The sequence below is a fragment of the Myiozetetes cayanensis genome, unplaced genomic scaffold (genome assembly GCF_022539395.1).
Source record: "Myiozetetes cayanensis isolate MyiCay16 unplaced genomic scaffold, myiCay2020 scf20-37, whole genome shotgun sequence".
In the NCBI taxonomy this organism is placed as follows: domain Eukaryota; kingdom Metazoa; phylum Chordata; class Aves; order Passeriformes; family Tyrannidae; genus Myiozetetes; species Myiozetetes cayanensis.
This window is the reverse complement of record NW_026087412.1, coordinates 10,780,603-10,795,017: the sequence shown is the minus strand read 5'-3', so window position 1 is coordinate 10,795,017 and position 14,415 is coordinate 10,780,603. Positions and strand designations below refer to the sequence as shown.

Below are 14,415 nucleotides of genomic sequence, written 5' to 3'. Positions count from 1 at the left end.
GGAGTCACTCACATTTACAGTCGCTGTGACCAGTGAATCAAGGCTGCAGTACTTTAAGTCCTGTCAGTGGTTCTAACAAGTGAGATAAATCTCATTTTGGTGCACACAGACATATGTATGCATTTACATATATATGTGTGTGCATGTGGGTGTAGCTGTAGAAAAGCACGAACATACAAAGAGAACAAGCATGTGTATGTATATATATATATATACACACACACACTCAGAATCATTATAGGCTCTTTTTTGATCAGTAAAGAAAGCACACACAGACAAAGACTGAGAATTTAAGCAAATTGAGTCTTTAGGCAGTATGAAATAAAAGCAAGAATAGGAGAAACCAGAATCTGGAAGGAAAAACACAAAATAATTAAGCATCCATTATAAAGTCATGGGAGCTGTCTCTATTCATTAAATACATATGGCTGGCCCTAATCCAACAGCACAAACACAGACAGAGGAGATGCACAGTTGGTTTAGGTAGAGAGAGTAAACACAGAATACCACTATCCAAGAGGCACCCAAGTCCTGTCAGCAGTCCTAGGGTTAGTGACATTTTCTATTTTAAGTGTTGAGGGAATCTCACAGGAGAGATCATTATCAGATGAAAGTGTAAACCCTCCAGACAATAAACAAGGTAAAGATATAAATCTGGTCCTGCTGTCTCTTTGGAAATATTTTTCTTCCAGTTTATATTTGTCTAAGTGAGCAGCACTGATAAAGAATTACCATGGAGAAAAAACTATTACCAATCTGAAAAAATACATAATTTGTTCAGCAGAGAGAGCCACCTCAATTTCTGCCTTGGCTTCAAAATCCTTCTTGGAGGTCCGGCTGCCCAAGAGTGCAACACCTGACTCTGCTGCAGCTGTGTTTGAGAGCACAGCTGGTGATTCTCATCCATCTTCTCCTTACAGAACAGCTGCATTCAGACTCCTAAGAGAGGTTTAACTCATAAATTCAGTGTTTATTTTCTGACTATTTAAGAGTGGTCTCCACTATAGCCACCCTAAGGACATCCTTAGTACTCCAGGTCTCTGTCTCTCTTCCCTTGCTGGATACCTGAGCACCAGAGGTTGCTATTTACCATTCAGAACACCTGTCCATGCAAATAGTGCATAAAATGATAAAAGATTCAGTAAGCTTTCAGAAACAGAACATTATTCATCTGCTCAGAAACATCTGGACATTTCAGGAGTCCTCCTAAATTTATGGAGTCTACTCAACAAACCTAAGTTTTCACTCAGGGGTAAATAAGCCATTCTGGGGGCTTTGCCAGGCATCTCTTCTCCCTCTCTTGTCTCTACACACTATGAATAATGCATCCCCACAGAGCACAAGTCAGCAGCATTAGCCCCTGATTTCCTTTCGTGTATTTTTAGGAGCTCCCGCTCTCTGCTCCCGGTTACAGAGGGGCTCATGGCAATGCAGCACTTACAGCCCAGTGGGCCCAGCAGCCCAACTCTGCTCTGCACTGGGGAAGGGACCCCAGTCCTGCAGGCAAGAACCCTGGGCTGCCAAAAATAGCACCTCTGTGCTGCTTGCTGAGGAGCTGCTGCTGGCTACACGAGGTTAGCCATGGAGAGACAGTGCTGGAGTCTGAAATGTAGGACACTGGCCAGGAAGGAACTTTTTCTTATTTAAAACTGCTGTTGTCAAGAGAGAAACTGAAATCACAGTCCATCTGAGAGGAGGTCAAGAGCTGAGTCAAACCTCCTGTAACAGGAGGAGGTTGGAAATATAGGCCAGGACCTCACGCAGCTCTATAAACACTTCACCACAGGAAAAGGAGAGGAAGAAAGAAAAAGAAAAGGGAAAGGATTGTTTGAATCGCTTTTTCTAAATAGTCTCTCCAAGAAAGAATCCCCAAATAGTTCAGGCGGTTGACACCTCTCAGGGCTCAGAGCTGCCCCAGCTCAGCCCACACAAGCCTTGCCCTTCTGGCTTTCACATTATATCCCCATTCACCTCAGATTCCTTTCTGGATTTAACACTAATGGACTAGTGATACTTTGGGTTTGTCTTTTCTCTTGAGCAATGTTGTTATGAAGGTATTTCTCAGACTATCTTCACTTTATGGTATTTTTTCCTTCAGCTATGTTCTTCATCATCTTTTTATGTGGGAAAACAAATAGTAAAACCCTTTGGGGTTTTAAGAAGTGCTCGTAATTGGCTTTATGTTGTTACCATTGGTAGGATTAGATTTGCTTTAAAGCCCGCTGCTTCTGAAAAATCTCCCTCTGCTTTGTGCATCGTACAAGTGACCCAAGCTTTATTCTGCACTCTTAGAAAAGCAGACCCTGGGAAGAGTAAAGCAGCTGGGATTTGGTAAAGGAGAAATTTTCTTATCATTTGTGTAGCAATGATGAGACACAGGATACAGACAAGTTAATATATTTCTTCCTGAATTGTTATTTGCAATGAGGGACAAAACCCCAACATTCTCCTGCCATATTACCTTTGCTTTGCTGTGAATACTACCTAAAGCCACATAGTGATTAACAGACTATGAATGTATGGGTTTAACTGGTAATTATACATATTATTTACATGGCATTCTTCAGCCTATGCTTATCATTCTTGCCTTTAATATTTACTTCCAGTAGAGACAGTAGGTAATTAGTCTCATAAAACTTCTGTGTCTGAGCAGATTCGATTATAATTGATCAAGAAATACTGAATTCAGCTTTGAGTTTAAGCATTTTTAAAGCAAAATGCTAACATGTCTTTCAAGAGACAGTGAGTCTTCATTGAGGACTAACACATCCTCCTGAGCTCTGCTTGCTCAGAGTTTCAGCTCCGATTCCTGCCTGTCACAAGTGAGGCTGTGAGAGCCTGGCACAGGAACCAGGATTGAAGCATCAGCCCTCATGCCATTCCTGATAGCCTGTGCCTCACTCTGGGCAGTTACAGAGAGGATTTATTTTCCAAGTCTTGATCTAGACTAGAACATGATTTTCCTAAAATGTTGTGAGTGTTCAGTCAGTGCCATCTTTGAGCAGGAGCACCCCAACACCTGTGGGGCTGGGGAGGATGTCTGCTTCCATTTAGGAGTATTGCCAGTGAGGCTTCAGTAGGTTTAATAAATTCCTTTGCTGCAGCACAAGTGGTCTCATTGTGTTAGAGCAGCAAGATTTGAGAGGTCTCAGGGGTTTGGAGGCTCAGGACCCCTTGCAGTGCTGTGGGCTGCACAGAGCCACACACAGCCAGCTCAGGTTGGCATGGGCCACCTTACAGCTGCCCATTCATGCTGCCATGCAGAGCCTGTGGTGTCTTTCCACGCTGGATCACTCAACCTAATAGGTTTTACCATTCTGATGAGCCGAGAGTTGTGCTGGATGACAACACACCTTCCCTTTCAAGGAAAATCTGTCATTTTTACAAATAAAGAATGTGGATTCTAGAGCTTCCATTAAAAAAAAAAAAAAAAATGGCCATGCCTGCTCCCTTACCTGTCCTTGACAGGTAAGAAAAAAAAGACAGATAGATAGATTTATGATATTCAGCAGTTCTTTGCCATTTGGGACCATAAGTATTTCCCACTGGGAAGCTAGAAGATATTGCAGCAGCTGTGAAGAAGGATAGCAATTCTCTGGGGAGAGCAACTTTCAGGTGTTCACTGACTGTTACTAAACATCTAAACTAAACTAAAATCTCTCCCACAGCTTCCATTGATTCCCAGGCAGCTTTGTTGTGAGTTCAGGTTAAATCACCTTTGAGGGGCTGTATTCTCACTGGCATACATGGAAATACTGCAGCATCTCAGTGTCACAGGCACTTTTGAGTCATATGCCTCACATCAATCACAGCATTTTGCTGGTCTTCCCCCAGCAAACAGTCTCATGAGAAGAACTTTTCATCATATATGTTCAAAACAGCACAACTTCTTCTATTGCAGTGCAAGTATCTTGTGATACTCTGGGTTTATTTTCAGGGTACATGGGAAAGCAGAGGGAAGGAACAGACTAATGTTCTGCTGCCCATACAGGCTTCCTCTGTTTTCCTGCCTGATTGAGTTTGTTTTTTCTTCATTGGTATTTTGGTTTTTTGAGAAGTCTGTTTTTCAGGGGAGCAGAGATATAGGTGCACTAATAGGTTTCCCTAGTAGAAGGTAGCAGATGCTTTTGAATGCCAGAAGAAGGAAGGCATTGTGGCAAATTCAGCTGTAAAACATCCTTACTGAGCAACAGTTAGAAAAAAAATAAAGTGGTGTTCAGGCTAGAAGCTAAAGAAAGTTTTCTAATCTCATTGTCCTTTTAGGCAGGTTTATATAATACCAGTCCAGACTACAGGAAAGTTATAATAAGTTTAAAAAAGAAAAAAAAGAGAGAGAAGGAATTAAGTGGATTCTCAGAGATGCCATGCCTGAGTAGGTAATAAACTTTCTGAAGTTGAGTTTCTCCATTTAGACCAGTGGAAAGATGTCATCAAAAGCAAAGGCAGTAGATTCCTGTAACAAGCAAGCCTGTTTCAGAAGATAAGGATAAGCTTATTTCACAAACATTTGCCCTAAGAAGAAGGTACAGCAGAGTGAAGTCCTGAAATGATAAGGGGCCACTGATTTTATATATGCCTGTCATCAAAATTGAAAATAGTTTATAGGTCTTGCTGTTCAAAAAAGAATTTGATGCTCACAAATACAAGGGTTATCAGGCTTTATTGAAAAATCTTTCTGTACCCAAGAGGGGATTTATTTTCCTGCTCATTATATCACCAACACAAAAGATACTGTGAAAGTAAAAGTCCTGAGAAATTACTTTCAGGGGTAAGTAAATAACAGGGCCCTTCTAGAGTTTGCTGTGAGCAAGACAAAGTTGCTGTTCAGAGGAGGAGTGGGAAGTGAACTTAAGTGTCCAGGTGAGAGGTTTCCTTCTGAGAGAGGAGAGGGCCAGCAGGACAAAGATAAAAATCCACATATAACCTGCTAAGGCATGTATCGCTCTCATCTCATTTAGGAAACATACTGGAAACCCCTCTTCATCCAAAAGGGGAGAAATCCCTTCCTCTGTTATTTCAGAGACATTAAAATCTGCCTGGAAGTCCATGACCCCAGAGAGAGGCCTATGTCTGGGGGAGGGAGAGCAGTGGCAGAGCTGCTGCCCTTCCTCTCCTGCCCTCAGTGGATTGGTTCTGCCCTGGCTTTGCCCCAGGCACCCTGTGCCCCTCAGGGTCACAAGGGGCAGTTCTGCCCTGAGAGCAGCCCTGGGAAAAACTCTATGCCAAATGCAATTAAAAACAATTACTCTTCCCCAAAGCTCTGAATCAGTAACTGCCAACCCTAACTGGCCAAGGCCGGGTGTCACAGCGGCTGTGCCTTCGTCCTCCTCGGTGTGGGATTTTGCTCTCTGAGCCAGCAGTGCCCTTACCAGCTTGAGGAAGGTAGAGAGGACCAGTGTTTCATGTCTGGGTGGGTCAGTAGCCTACATTTATTTAAGCTCTTTACCATCTAACATTTTACATGACTTTTCTGGCATGCCAGAGCAAAGCTTTGCAGTGATCAAGAAGAAACCACGCTGGGGGAGAATGCTAATACTACTCTGCCCTTGATAGGATGGTGACTGGCAGCATATAAATACCCCTGACAGAATGACAGAAATCGCTCTTCTATATTTACCAGGAGCCCTGGGCCAACATGCACAGTGGTGGGAACCCATCTGCTCTGTTCAGTCATTTTATCAACACTCTACTACTTAACAGCTGAGGCTTTTGTAATGTTGGGGTTTTTTTGTTTTTGTTTCTTTTTAGCCTGGTATGTGCAGAGAACAGGAGAGCCTCTAATAGCAGTGTGACAAAACCAAAATAAATCAGAAAGGTCAATTGTAAACTGGAAGGTCTAGTGATTCATCTGATGAATCATATAAAGGAACAAATTAATTTTGGTATTGCTTGACCGCTTAGATTTCCTACCACGAGCCCGTCGTCATTAGCTGTGCTTTAATGAGGCCTCCTCCCAGTGCTTGCAGTGAACACCAGCGAGGAGAGAGGCAGGGGGCCTGGGCAGCTCATGATTTTGGGGGCTCAGACCTCTCAATGGGGTATGGAGATGGTTTTGATCAGCAAGACACCACCACGCAGATCCAGCTTCCCTGGATCCAGTTCCTGGATCTACCCTGGTGACATTTCCACTCACTGCCTTTCAGACTGGTTTTATACGTTTAATTTCTACTTACCAGAAGTTATTGCACATTGCAGTGCTGAGCAGCTGCCTCTCCAGCCTCTCCCTGCATGGGCTTTGCTTCCCGTGACACAGCTCTGTTTTCTTTTGGATATTTGCTGACATAAACATTTCTCTCCCACTTCTAGAAGCATGATTTCTTAATGTTCAAAATCAGCCACCAGAGCACTGGAGCCAGTGGATGAGTCCATATTTCCTTGGATTCAGGGACAGCCAGAATTCACATGATTCACCTGGTATCTAAGTTTGAAACACAAGTCAGGGTTTGTTTCTGTCAAAAACTTTACCCAAGGGCAGTGCCAGCATGTGTCTGAGAAAATAGAGATTTACCTTTCATTTTCAAACCAAGCTTCTCATACATCCCAGGCATTCTGCCTGCCAACACCTCAATGCAAAAAGGCCCCAAATAATTACTTAACTTCAAATATATGTTTACATTCATTGGTGTCTATTGAAGAATTTAAGATTTGTTCTATTAACAGATGATGGAGTTACTAAGAAAATGTGAATTGCACTCAAGGCACCAATGTTTTACAGTCTGTGTAGCTGTGTGAGAGCCTCGAAGTGTTTTTCTACAGACAGAGCATCAGGATGGACCAACAGCAGAAATGAAAGCTCTTTGTCCTTGCAATAAGGGTAGTAGTATCTCCCCCTTCCAAATGTTTTGTATTAAATCCAAATACAGGAGGCATAAACACATTGCAAAAAGGCAGCTGCTTTAAAAGCCTGGTTCCCCAAAGACACTCTGTGAAATATATTGGTGTGAATTCATAATGTCTGAGCAGTCCCAGCTGAATTAAAGACTGAAAAGAGGACTATAGAAGCAAAATATCTTTTCAGAATACAAGTTAGCCAAATGAGGCAATTCAAAGTTTAAGTGGTACTTTCTGTTCTTCATTTTCTACAGCAACTTCCAAAAACACCAAGGTAAAATAATCACTGTTGCAGAACTATGGATTTCTCCCAGGAAAACTGTTTCATTCAGTCAAAACTTCAGGTCTATCCAGGTATTTGTGTACAGCTGAGGCTTTTTCCCCCCCTTTTTAAGACTGCAAAATAAAGTACTGCTGGATGAGTCTGTAAGCAATAACAATTTTATTATTTTTATATTCCCAATAGCAATCTATTTTAAAAATTAAAAATGTGATAAGCATGTAATTATCTTAAATTAATGGTCACTTTAAAATTAAAAAAAAATCCAAACAACAAACACTATCAGTGAGCTTCCTGGAAATTAAGTTATTGGAATTAGCTGGGTTTGAGTTTGACAGATAAGCTGGAAAATACTTTGATTTCTGTGAACATGTCTACAGAAATTATGCAACAATAATTAATTTGTGGTTCAGTTGTCCAATATGTGTGAAGTCTTTGATGGTAAAAATGGGTACAGGTAAAAAGAGAGTCTAATTAACTAGTTTTCCAAGCTGGCCCTGCTAAATTCATGCACCAAAACCAGAGAGTCAGTGTATAAACTGTGATATGGCTTTAAATCAACTGCCAACCCAGCACAGCAGTCCTGTTCCAGGGTATGTGTCTGATTTTAATTAGCTGACACAAACTTTTCCCCCAATTCATCACACTCAGGTTCCACATGCCCTCAGTTTACACTGGAGTTTCTTAAAGATGAGACTGATTATCCCTGATGAGAGGTTTCATTTGTCTCTCTGGCTGGTCCCTTTGAAGGAGCCTGCAGCAGGGCACTGCTCACCCTGTGCTTGTGGAAACACCGGCCCAGAGGGAGAGGGCAGCAATGAATCCTCGTTAAAGGCAGGCCTTGGTAGTTTTGTCCTTGATAAAACTTCTAAGTGGAAAAAAATGCCTATTAAACACAAAGTAAGAGAGACCTTGGGAAAAAAAGCATGAGCACGAAGGTCATTTTCTGTGTGTTAGGTGAGACTCAGGTGAGTGGAGCAGCAGGGGGAGCTGGCACTGGGCTGCCAGGATGGGGGGCTGGGGCACCTGATCCCCGGCCCACCTGCCTTCCCAAGGAAAGCAGCACCACTCTCCTGGTGACTGATAGGGCCAGAGCACCTCAGAGAAGATTCTTAACCTTGTAATGTTTTCTTCTTCTGTCTTTCAGAAGAGTCAGCATTATTTCCTTCATGGTCACTGCTGAGCACTACATAAATCCATATCCACACTTTGATTAATGGCTCTTTAGGACCAAAGGAAGGGGTTAGATAAAACTTTTAATCACTGTCAAATTTCATAATTTTCCCACTTTCTTTTCCTGTCTCCTGTGAAGCTTCTTCATGGCAAAACCTAATGAAAGCTGCCACTACATGCTGGATGGACTTGCAATGAACTTCAGATGATACATATCATACCTTTAGCCCACCCTTCCCACGTAGCTGCTGAAAACCAAGTGTCACAGGTCTGTAATTCTTCTTAAAAGCACAAGGAATCAGGTTCTGCCTGTTTCTGTTCCTTGGCTGTGTGAAAAATTGCACAGAAATAGAAAGTCAATAGTGGCCTAATGGCACGGGCAATGAAGGTCATCTTCTTCCACCACTGACTGCAGTAACTTGGTCTCTGGCTCACACAGCACTTGTTGTCTCCTGCAGCATGGATCTTCTCTTGCTCATATGTGGCAATCACCTCAGGATGGAGTTTAGGTTTCATAAAGCACGAAAATGCAAGAAATTGTAGCGAGTCCCAGGGCTGAGTTTTCACAGACTGGCTGATCCCCCATCTCCCGAGGTCAGTGAGAAGCAGCCCCAGACACAGCCGTGGGCACAGTCCTGCCATGCCAGGCTGGAGAGAGCCCCGTGTGCCCCAGGACACCCTGACAGGGCCACCCAGCTCAGAGGGCAGAGCCACCCCAGGGCCGGCACAGCCTTGCGTGAGATGCCGCTGCGGATCAGGCGTTGGACCCGCACCCTCAAACACGGCCAGGCATGGATTTATCCTGCCTGACTTCAGTCTCCCTCTTGCCTGGGATGCCAAAATTGCTTTCTGGCCCCTGCAGCAGGGAGAGCTGTGTCTGCAGTAAGCAGCTCAGAGCAATTTATTTTGCTGTTTCATCCGATGATGTGCACGGTGCCAGGAGGCCAAAGGCAGGTGGGTCTCAGGATGGCTCCTGAGCACTCACAAGGAGTATGTGCCTTTGAACCTGAGTCCCTCTGGCTTTCAACCCTCCACTCAGATGCTCAGCAGCACAGGATGGGGATGTTATTCCCTTAGCCTTTCCCTTGGCATCTGATGCTGTGCTCAGGGAAGCCAAGGATGCTGCAGAGCAATTATTTAATTTGGAGCTTGGCCAGGTCGAGCCAGGTGATGGGAAGACTGTCACCATAACTCTGTTATATGCCACACACTGAACTTACTCCTTCCTAAATAATTCTCTTTTGATGAAATGGCAATGGCAGAATGTTTGCAGAGTCTTATGAAGCTTCTTTTTTTTTTTTAAATATAGATAAAGATATGATTCCTATCACTGAGAAAATATTTGCTGAAACCTAAATTTGTGAATCAAGTTCCCCACCCTCACCCAATTCTTCATTTTCCAAAGCATATCTGATTGACTGGAAGTGGAAAGCCATTCTTCTAAAAATTTTTAATGACTCCAATTGCATTTTAATATTTGATATGCTTTCTAATTGCAGAGAAAGTATTGACATCGATGCTGAGCCTCATATAACTCTGCCATCCTTCACAATGCCTGAAGTGCCCTACAAGAGCATTTGTATGGTGACAATGATAGCTGTAATTACCCATGATCCGAGATGGACAGTAGTGACATGTTTTATTCAAAAGACATGAATCATTAGTGCCTTTGCAACAGCCTGTAGAGAATGAGGATATTTATTAACTGTAAAAGACTAATGTCTGCTCACACAGGCTTTCATTGGTGCCAGTTCAGGTCAAACCTGTGTATGGGCTGTAAGGAGACACAGCCAGTCAGGGGAAAATGCAGAGAAAGCTACAAGAAAGCCTAGAACAGTGTATCAATAAACCATGCACACTTTAAATTTAGCCTCGTTGTCTTGGAGCTCCTTAACGATGTTCGCTGAGCACTCTCGGGGTGTGTGTACGTAGAGATGCTGAATACAAATGTCCTGAGCACTTTCTGCAGTCAGATTTTAACCTTCAGATGTCCCCAACTAGTTAACAAAGATATTTGATATTCTGTCGTTAAACAGCACTGAGGGTTGATGTTTTCTGGCTGGGGTAGTGTGAGGAGGGTTGTTTCCATTCCCTGAGGGATGCAGAGACTGGTGCCCAGGTTGGTACAAGGGTAAGTTCTCAGTGAAGGGGCTGCAGGTAGGTGGCTAAATGCAGTTCTGCTCTGAAAACCCAAGGAGTGAAATAAATACCTTCTGAGGCAGAGTCAATGAGGCTCCCTGGTGCAGACATCCATCTAGGCTGGCTGGGTGCCAGGCTGGCTCCTGGCACAGCCCAGCAGGACGCGGAGCTGCCCTCGCCCACGGCCCACCGCGGGAGCACCAGACACCTGCACGGTGAACACGAGCACATTGGCTCCCTCAGGACTGCTAATCATTCAAAGGCAGATGGTTCAGCCTGTTCCCCATAGCTCCCCTAAGAGATTTCTGCATTTATGTTTGTGTTGAAAGGCCAGCAGTGATGAAGGGCCGTGAGTTCCCCCGTCCCGCGCCGCAGAGCCGCTCACTGGTGAACGGGCCTCGCAGAAACCATCAACGCTTTTTCCAGTGTGGGAGTTTTGTCTGTAATGCCCTGAAATGTCTTACTGAAGACTATTTTGTGAGGTTGAAAGACAACATTTTTCCTGTATGAAAATGGTGGAGGAAGTGCACTCACATCCATGAGCCTATTAGCTCCTGTAACTGTGAGCTCCTCGTGGTGCCAGTGACAGCAACACCGTGGTATTAAATCCCAGAGCTGTTCAAGCACTGTAACCTTTTTTTCTTGAAAACTTCATTGCATTAAGGTGGTACCTCTAAAAATTTTAATATTTCAAGATGGCTTGAAAGGAAGTTAAGGGAACATCTTTAGGCTGTGGTCTGTCATTTCTGGTGCAGCTCTTAGAACAAGGCAGTGCTGAAGCACCTGCAGCAGCTGAACACCTTGCAGCTGCTGGCTAAAAGGAAAATTAACTCTATCCCAGCCAAAACCACACAGCATGTCTAGGAGGAGCATGTTCCCAGGGCATCTGAATGGCACTGCTGTGGGACTGCTCCAGGGATGGCACAAGGGAGTGTCCTCCAGCTGCTGCAAGCTGGTTCAGCCTGGCATTGACTTCTACCACTTTGACCTGAATCACTGTCAAGGGTGGCATGTGGAAAATGAGGCAGCCCCAATTATCTCCTTCCAGACCTTCTTCTGTGCAGTCCCGTGGGCTTAGGACCAAATGCATCAGCTGTATGGCTTTGGATCTGTGTTTCTAGGGAAAAAAAAATCAAAAAATCAACACTGATCTTGAAAGTGGCCTGGGGGCTGCAAGGAACCCCCAGGTGGGCAGTTGGAGCCCTTCCTCTGCCCATCCCACACTCTCTCTTCCTCATCCCAGAGCCCCAGAAATGCCCACACACGCTGGGCAATGCTCTGACAGCCTTGAAGAAGAGGAGGAGGCTCACGGGGTGTCTTTGAAGGCAGGATCAAAGAAACCAGGAGCTGTACACTCTTCTGATTCCTTAATGGGCATTTTTTGTGCTAGCTCCCCTCTTGCCTGGCTGTCACACCATGGAGCACTCACGCTGCAAAAGCACTCCCAGCTTCAAAGCCCGGTCCTTGACAGTGCATTTGCTTTTTCTCCCACTGAGCTATTCCTGCTGCTAATGGAGGGACCATTAGAGCTGCTTCCCTGAGCCCATGCCAGGCAGCACCACACCTCCCTCTGGGTGCCCCCAGGTGCAACAGGCAGGGCTGGGATGGGAAGGACAGAGGGGACCCTTCTCATCCCAATGCTTTGGAGGGCACAAATGGTCTTTTTGGTTTTGGATTGTTACCTCTTCTTGTAACAGGTAGAGGAACCACTCCTCCTTCAGTGACAGCTCTTGAATGTGACAAATGGGACGAATGGGAAAAAGACAAGACAGTTGATAATCAGTGGTCAGCACCTCTTTTCTTTTGGGTGCTTTGTGGGTAGGGGGTACCTCACATTCAAGGTCTTTTTTATGAGGATCATTTCCTTGGCTTACCAGCGTGTGGGGAATTTCACTGGGGAAAAAAATGGCTTTAAAGGCAAACAAAGAAATCAACCATCTGACATTATATACTGAAAATTCAAATCAGCTGAATAGTTTTGTAGAAAGAATTTTCTACTGGCAGTTGCTATTTTAATTATATTTTTCTTCTATTTGTTTTGGAATTTGCAGTGGAAAAAGTCCTACAAAGTCAAACACATTGAGATGAAAGTTTCTGCATGTAATATACTCAGAATATTTAGATTTTAAATTTATGAATTGTCTGTTAAAAGTATTGTAATTTTATTTTCAAATTTATTTAATTTCTTATGTCTGATAATCTCATATTGTTTATTTACCTGTCAGTAAGGATATACTACAAACTCATACTGGATTTTAATAAATACATTAAAAAAACCCCACTGATGTTTGAAAGTAAGGAAAAAATCTGGTTTAAAGCATACTTTTGAGACAAATTTTGAAATGCAAAGTCAGTTTGAATGACTAACTCCATCCAACATTTTCACAGCACAGCTTTTCTCCCTTTCAGCAGGGGGAACAGGCACCACAGCTGACATGAGAGGGAAGTAGAAAATTCTCCAAAGAATAACATTGTAATTCTTGAAATAAACATTGAAGGTCTGTGGCTGATTCCTGTAATGGTATTTCAAAAAATAACTTATAGAAGATGAACAGAAGCAGTTGAAGCAACCTATTGGAATATATCACGAAGTTGTTACATTGATATCTGCCAAACAGCAAGTAAAAATTCCTGCTATGACAAAATTGCAAATGTCACAATATCACTGTATTTTCTGCTTTGTTTGGAGTGGGAAAAAAGTATAAACTTTGAAGTTATAAAAAAAGTATAAATTTTGAAATGATAAAAGAAAATTCTTATAAACTGAGGATTTGTATAAAATTCTGATTAGCTACAAATGTGAAATGAAGCATGTCCTTGATACCCAGCAGACATGAGATGTGCACAGGATCAGCTCCTTGCTGGGAATCCCTCTCAGAGTGGACAGGGGAGAGCTGCTCAGCTCAGGCAACAAGAAACCTGTGATACCTGGAGAAAGCATGGCCTCTTACTCTCCTCTGTGCAATAATGCCCATGGAGACACCTGCAATTGTCCTCCACAGGTGTGTTTTGGACAGTGAACACTCTCTGCATGGTAGGAGAGGGCTCTGCTGCCCTGTAAAACCTGTTTGAGTGCTTCTTCCAGAGAGGGCAACCAGAGCAGAGCCTACTGAGATTTCCTGGCTCTTCTCTGGGGTTGGAACACCTTCCCTGCAGGTTGGGAGGGGAGCAGAGGTGCCCCATTTCTCTGGGGTCAGTCAGAAGGATTGCCTGCCTGATCAGTGTGGTTCTAACATAGAGAATTTTTTCCTTTTTGACAGAACAAGTGATTTTGATGTACTGGTAACTCCTCTGTTGGGTCTAATGCTTTATGATGGCCTGGAGCACCGTGGCTGCACTATTTTGCTAAAAAATACACTCCTAATCAGTCCTATTTGTTAAGAAGATTTACGTTTCCTGGTGGGAGAACTGCACATCAGCTTTGGGAAAACTGTACGGAAACTCAGCCCTTCCTGTTTCAGTTATCACCTCCTCCTGTAGCTATGGTAGGTGGAAAGTGCTGAAATATCAGCTCGTGGATCTATCTTGCTTAGTGACTGCTTTTGAAACTCTGTGTCAAAACCTTAATGTAGTTTGAACACAATTTTCTGAATTTAATTGACACAAATACAATATAGGGGAGTTCAAACACGCATGAGGAGACAGGAGGGATGGTTGGTAGCCCCTGATGGGCTGCAGGCACATCAAGGCTTTGTGCTGAGTAGCAAGAATATCACTCAGGAGCAGGTTATTACCAAACACTCCCCTCAGAGGTGCCTTCCCTTGGCATCCTGCTTTGTGTGGAGGGTAGAGAATAGTGACAACAACAGTGATATAAAATAACTAGCTTTGTAAGTGCTGTGTAAATGGAGGATGACCTGCTAGGAATGTGCAGTCCTAAAATGATTTCTTTCTCATGAAAGAGAATGTTTTGGGGTTCAGCTCATTGCTGAGCTTATGGTTAACCACATGCTCAAGAACAGGAATAAGGCTGCCTTTTTTCCCCAGGAGAT

General features: G+C 43.6%; 1 long non-coding RNA gene across 1 annotated transcript in view; it reads left to right on the top strand.

Moving 5' to 3' along the window:
• LOC126641036 (uncharacterized) overlaps positions 1–8,550 on the top strand; it is a 92,595-nt gene extending 84,045 nt beyond the window's left edge. Inside the window, exon 5 of the long non-coding RNA XR_007629189.1 lies at positions 8,424–8,550. This is a non-coding gene — a long non-coding RNA (uncharacterized LOC126641036). The remainder of the gene's footprint in view (positions 1–8,423) is intronic.
• Positions 8,551–14,415: the final 5,865 nt, after the last annotated feature.